Source organism: Candoia aspera, chromosome 2 (genome assembly GCF_035149785.1).
Source record: "Candoia aspera isolate rCanAsp1 chromosome 2, rCanAsp1.hap2, whole genome shotgun sequence".
In the NCBI taxonomy this organism is placed as follows: Eukaryota; Metazoa; Chordata; class Lepidosauria; order Squamata; family Boidae; genus Candoia; species Candoia aspera.
In genome coordinates this window covers 19,121,529-19,126,951 of record NC_086154.1, presented here as the reverse complement: position 1 = coordinate 19,126,951, position 5,423 = coordinate 19,121,529, and positions in this window count along the sequence as shown.

Below are 5,423 nucleotides of genomic sequence, written 5' to 3'. Positions count from 1 at the left end.
CAGGGCACGTCTCCATCCGGCTTCAATCTACTAACTGAACTCATTTAGATATTTTTTTTTAAAGGCAAATGTTCAAATGGAACAAAGAAAGTTTCTACTGCAACATATGAAAAGGAATGCCTTGAGCATGTCCACCTCCTGTTGTAATTAAAAAACAGAACCAAAACGTAGATATCCCAAAGGATCTTTGTTACTGTGTAAAACAAGCATGTACCTGGCTTTTAGGGTCCTAAAATAAAAAATCCCCCAAAGGCTCTCACCCCATCATGTTGGTATCCCATAGGCCAGTGTTTCTCAACCTTGGCAACTTTAAGATGTGTGGACTTCAACTCCCAGAATTCCCCAGCCAGTATGGCTAGCTGAGGAATTCTGGGAGTTGAAGTCCACACATCTTAAAGTTGCCAAGGTTGAGAAACACTGCCATAGGCAATGGCCTCAGTCTAATGGGCACCTAACTGAGAGTTGGAATATAAAAAGAGCTTATTGAACCGAGTAGTGATCCCTCCATCTGTGTGAGCAAAATAATACATAACAATAAAAGAAGTAACCAGCAATTTCTACTTCTATAACAGAATCAAATATCTGCTGCCCCAAATTACTTTCTAGGACTTAATAGAGGCTCCTATGCAACTAAGCTGGCCATATTCTCTAGTGCTGATGCACCTAAAATTACAACAAATGTCTACATGTGGCATATTTTGATTTCAGATAAAAGGGTATTTCAGAGGTAATATTCTATCACGGGTTCCATGCAGAAAGACTGCCTGCCATTCTTCAGGCCAGGCCATATTTGACCCCTGTCAAACATCTTGGGCTTCCTCCACTAGATTGTGCCAAGTCTCAGAAGAAAATATGATGTTACCAATGCCAAAGTCATGCTCTCTAATTAACAGTTTAGAGCACTGGCACAGGAATTGCAACAGATACAGTGAAAACCTGTTGAATGTAACAGAGCAGATTTGCATTCGGACTTCACCCAGAGATTATAAATAAGTCCATTATTTTTAAATTTACATAATTTACACTATTTGCATAGTGACAAAATAAATGTTTTTATGTTATTCACCTCAATTTATGCCACTTGTATAATGATGCTGATGGCAGATGATGTAAAAACATCAATTATAACCCTTATGCAAATGACATAAATTATGTCTATTATGTCAATTACAAACATGTGAAGGGGCATTTGAGTTTAAAAGTCACCCTCCCCTCCAAATGGTCTGTTAAATTGAGTTTCTATTGTATCTTGTCTTACCAAAAGGTATCATTTTTTTCAATGCAGATTGAAAAGAGGCAGATTGAAAAAATGCCTCTTTTCATTTCATTCACTTGAATGCCTCTTCTTTGGACCGTCACAATTATGGAAACCTCAGTCTGTTCCCTTAAGTAGATATTTAGCAATCCTTTGCAAATCTTCTCCATATAAATAATCTTAATGGGTCAAACCAAAAGGGTCCTTAGGTTTTACTACTAATTTGTAAAATAATTTCAGAATGTGAAGTTCTGCACTGGGGTTTTTCAGCAATTCTTTCTAATTACCCCAAGGCTAAGCCGTTGTCAGCCTTACCAGGTAGACCAGACAGGAAACATAGCCATATAAGCTATTTCATTGTAAAGCTACATTAACAGAATCCTGAAAGTCTGAAAGTACAATTTTCCCACCATCACCTTTACAGCCCAAAAACTTAGGGAGGGTCCCTCCTGAGCCTCTTGCTCCACCCACTGTGCAGCTGTGGGCTATGCTCCCTCTTATCTGACTTATTCCCTAGGCAGCATCTCTTTGCCCAGTCTCCCAGGATCATTCCCACATACAATTACAGCTGTCCTCTAAAGAAGTACCCATAACACTGAAGTTATTACACATGGCAGGGAGGTTACATACAGCATAGGATTGGGCTTCTTGCAGGATCAACTTCCCCTGAGAACATCTGCCAACCCCACATGCTCCCATAGGGAGGGCATGCTTCAGGTTTCCTCTTTTAAACTTGGCCATCTCATGGGACCTAGGAAGCACACCTTTTTGGTGGATGCCCTGTGCTCTGGAAAAATCCCCACCCCACCCCCACCCCGCCAATTACAACAGGCCCCCAACTCTGCTTGCCTTCAGAAAAGACATTAACACCTGACTTTTTCCTCAAGCATTCAGTCCAGTTGAGTGGACTCCTCTTTTGGTTGTTTAATGATTGTGTTTGGATGCACTTTATATTTTATATATTAGATAAGTTTTTAATGTTATGCGGTTTGGGGGATGTTTGGGTTTATTGTTTGCTTTTTGCTGTAGGCCACCCAAAGTCACACTGTTTGAGTTGGGCTGCCCTATAAATGCAATAAATAAATAAGTAAATAAATGTTGCTTGTACATAGAAGGATGCTTTAAAGGTGAACCCTGCCTCATGAACTTACAGGTTGTCCTCACTTAACAACCATTTGTTTAGTGACAGTTCAGACTTACAACAGTGCTGAAAAAAATTTATTTACAACCAGTCCTCACTCTTACAATCATCACAGCATCCCATGGTCACATGATCACTATTTTTGACCTTCCCAGCTGGCTTCTGGCAAGCAGAATCAATGGGGAAACACACGATAAGTAATCACCACATGGTTCGCTTAATGCCTTCAGTGATTTGCTTAACAACCACCACAAAAAGGTCATAAAATTGGGTTGGATTCACTTAATGACCACCACTTAGCAACCAAAATTCCAGTCCCAATTGTGGTTGTTAAGTGAGGACTACCTGTATTCCATTTACTTAGAACTCAATGCCAGGAGATCTATGCAAAAATACAAAGTGAAAGCCATAATCATTTTTTCCTTTGTGTCAGATATAGGCTCATGGAATTTGAGCCCAACCAATTCCACAGGGTTGTTGTGGGGAAAAATGAAAGGATATTCCCAAGTAGGCTGCTTCGAGCTCCTTGAGGAAAAGCAAAACAGAAATCTAACAAATACATAAATCAATCATGGTTAGTTTGGAGGAGCGATTCCCTTACCTCCTCCTTCAAGCTTTTTGCTCCCTTCTCTGTCATTATCTCCTTCTCCTTTACACTTCAGGCCTGCCTGCAAGAAAAGAAGTTCATGTATTTATTTTTTATCCAATCCGCCCAATAACCAAAGTTCTCTGGGTAGATTAGAAAACTATTTAAAACATTAAAAATGTCTAAAAACGTTTTTTTAAAAAGTCCCAAAATATATAGAACATTGAAAGCAGTCAATACTATTAATAAGTAGCACAGAAAAGATATAAAAGAAATAAAATTCGGTATTCCAGTGTAGGATAGACATTTAACATCAAACAGGGTACAAAAGGACAGAAATGTCTATGAGGAGCGAAATGTCTTTGTCTGGTTTTGAAAATATTCCATTAGTGGGGCCTCTCCTTACAGCTACCAACCTCACTTTGCTTTGCAAGAAAACTCAGAGAAAAACATAAAAAATGACTGCAGAGTCCAGACAGGTACATAAGGGAGAAGGTGTTCATTGAGGCAGGCTGGATCCACATCATTTAAGAATTAAAATTTTGAATTGGGCCTGAAAATCAACTGGCAGCCTTTAGAACTGGTGTTGTATCTGCCATTTCCAATTAGTGATCTTAGAGTTCTACTTTGGGCGAACTGAAATTTTCAAGCTGCCTTCAAAATGGCTTCATATACAATATATTGCAATAATCCAGACAAGAAGTTAGCAGAGCATGTTTACTTGACACTAATCTTCCCTGCCCCAAAAGGGTCATAGCTAAGGCATCAGACTAAATGGATAAAAGGAACATCTAACACCAAGCTACCTATGTGCCCAAGGATAGCGATGTATTCAGGAGCACCTCCAACAATGTACCTGTGCTTCCCATGGACTGCTACCCAGTGGGTAGGTGGGCTTTCCCCCACAGCTGTCGTATTTAGAATCAACTTCAGTATATACTGGCACTCATCCAGTGCCTCACTGTGCTTAGATATTGATTTAGACATCCATGCCGCAGTTCCAAGAACTCCTGAGCTGCATCAGAAATAGCCTTAGCATGCATACTGAATGCCCCTAGAATGACCAGCCTGGTGTCTTCAACACCAAATCTGAAATCATAGCTGTCAGCTCCGGTAGGGAGGCTGTTGGTGAATGGTAACTCAGCATAATCACTAATTTGTCCTGAAGGCCAAATACCAAGTACAGACATTCAGAACTGTCACTCATGTAGACAGGAAGTCTGAAGACAGGAATGGAATTCATAGCAACTCCCCAAGCGAACAGGAAAAGCTAACTAATGTTTGGTTGTATACTTCAAAAAAGAGGAAGAACAAGGAAGAATCCAGATGAGCAAAGAGGTGAAAATACTGAAGGAGTACGTCTGAAGAGCTAATTTCCTGAACAGCTGCTGATTGCAAGAGGGGTGCACTGAAAACTTCGGATTGTCCATTGTGGATGATTGAGTGACCACTTCCTTCTGAGCCAGCAGAGGCTGCTTCAAAAGACTATACAAGACAACTAGTTTCCAAGCTCCACTAAGTTATGTTTCACATTGCCATATAAAGTACAATTCCCACTGTCCAGGTACAGAGAAGAGCCCTCAAGGACAGTCCCCTTATTAACTCTTTATCCCATTGGCATGTATTTCTTCTTCCTTCCAACCTGTTAACATTGGGAGGGAATCAATCGAAGAGAATATTGGTAGCTCAGGGTTGAACTGTGGAGTCCTTGGTGCTCTCTGAGACTTGTTGTTTTCTTGCAGACGTTTCATTGCCAGACTAGGCAACATCTTCAGAATGTTGCCTAGTCCAGCAATGAAACGTCTGCAAGAAAACAACAAGGCTTAGAGAGCACCAAGGACTCCACATTGGGAGGGAAGCTGCCATCAATCACTGTCCTAACAGTGAGAATCACACTGAGACGAGGAGTAGTTCTCTAGTGTTTATTACTGCTACATAAACAGAATCCTAACAAACTGAATAAGTGTGGGAAAAACCCAGACATATAAACCCCAAAAGATAAGGCAGGCCTGATCTGTGTCTCTTTGAATGGCTGCTTAATTCCTCAGTACTATGCATGCTTTTTCCACCCTGGATGGGAGCCCCTTCCTGCTCCCATCATCACTCATGACAATCACTGAGAATACAGGGAAAGAGTCTAGAAATGGAATCTGGTGGGCAAATTTAACATGAAGTCCCTAACCATTTTCTCTTTGTGGGTATTCAGCTAACTGGATAGAGAATAAGTAAAATTAAAAAAGGTTTTCTGCTGGTGATAACCAAAGAAACAAAAGTTAACAGGTATGACTACAATTCTAACTGCCAACATTTGAGGCATATTTGTGTTCCTGGCCGACTGGAAACCAGGCAGCAACAGTGAGCTTGTAGCAGTGCTTGAAGAAAAAATAAGGATTGGAGCAGTGAAAAGTAACATCTGGTCGTAAGAGGGGATGAAAACGTAT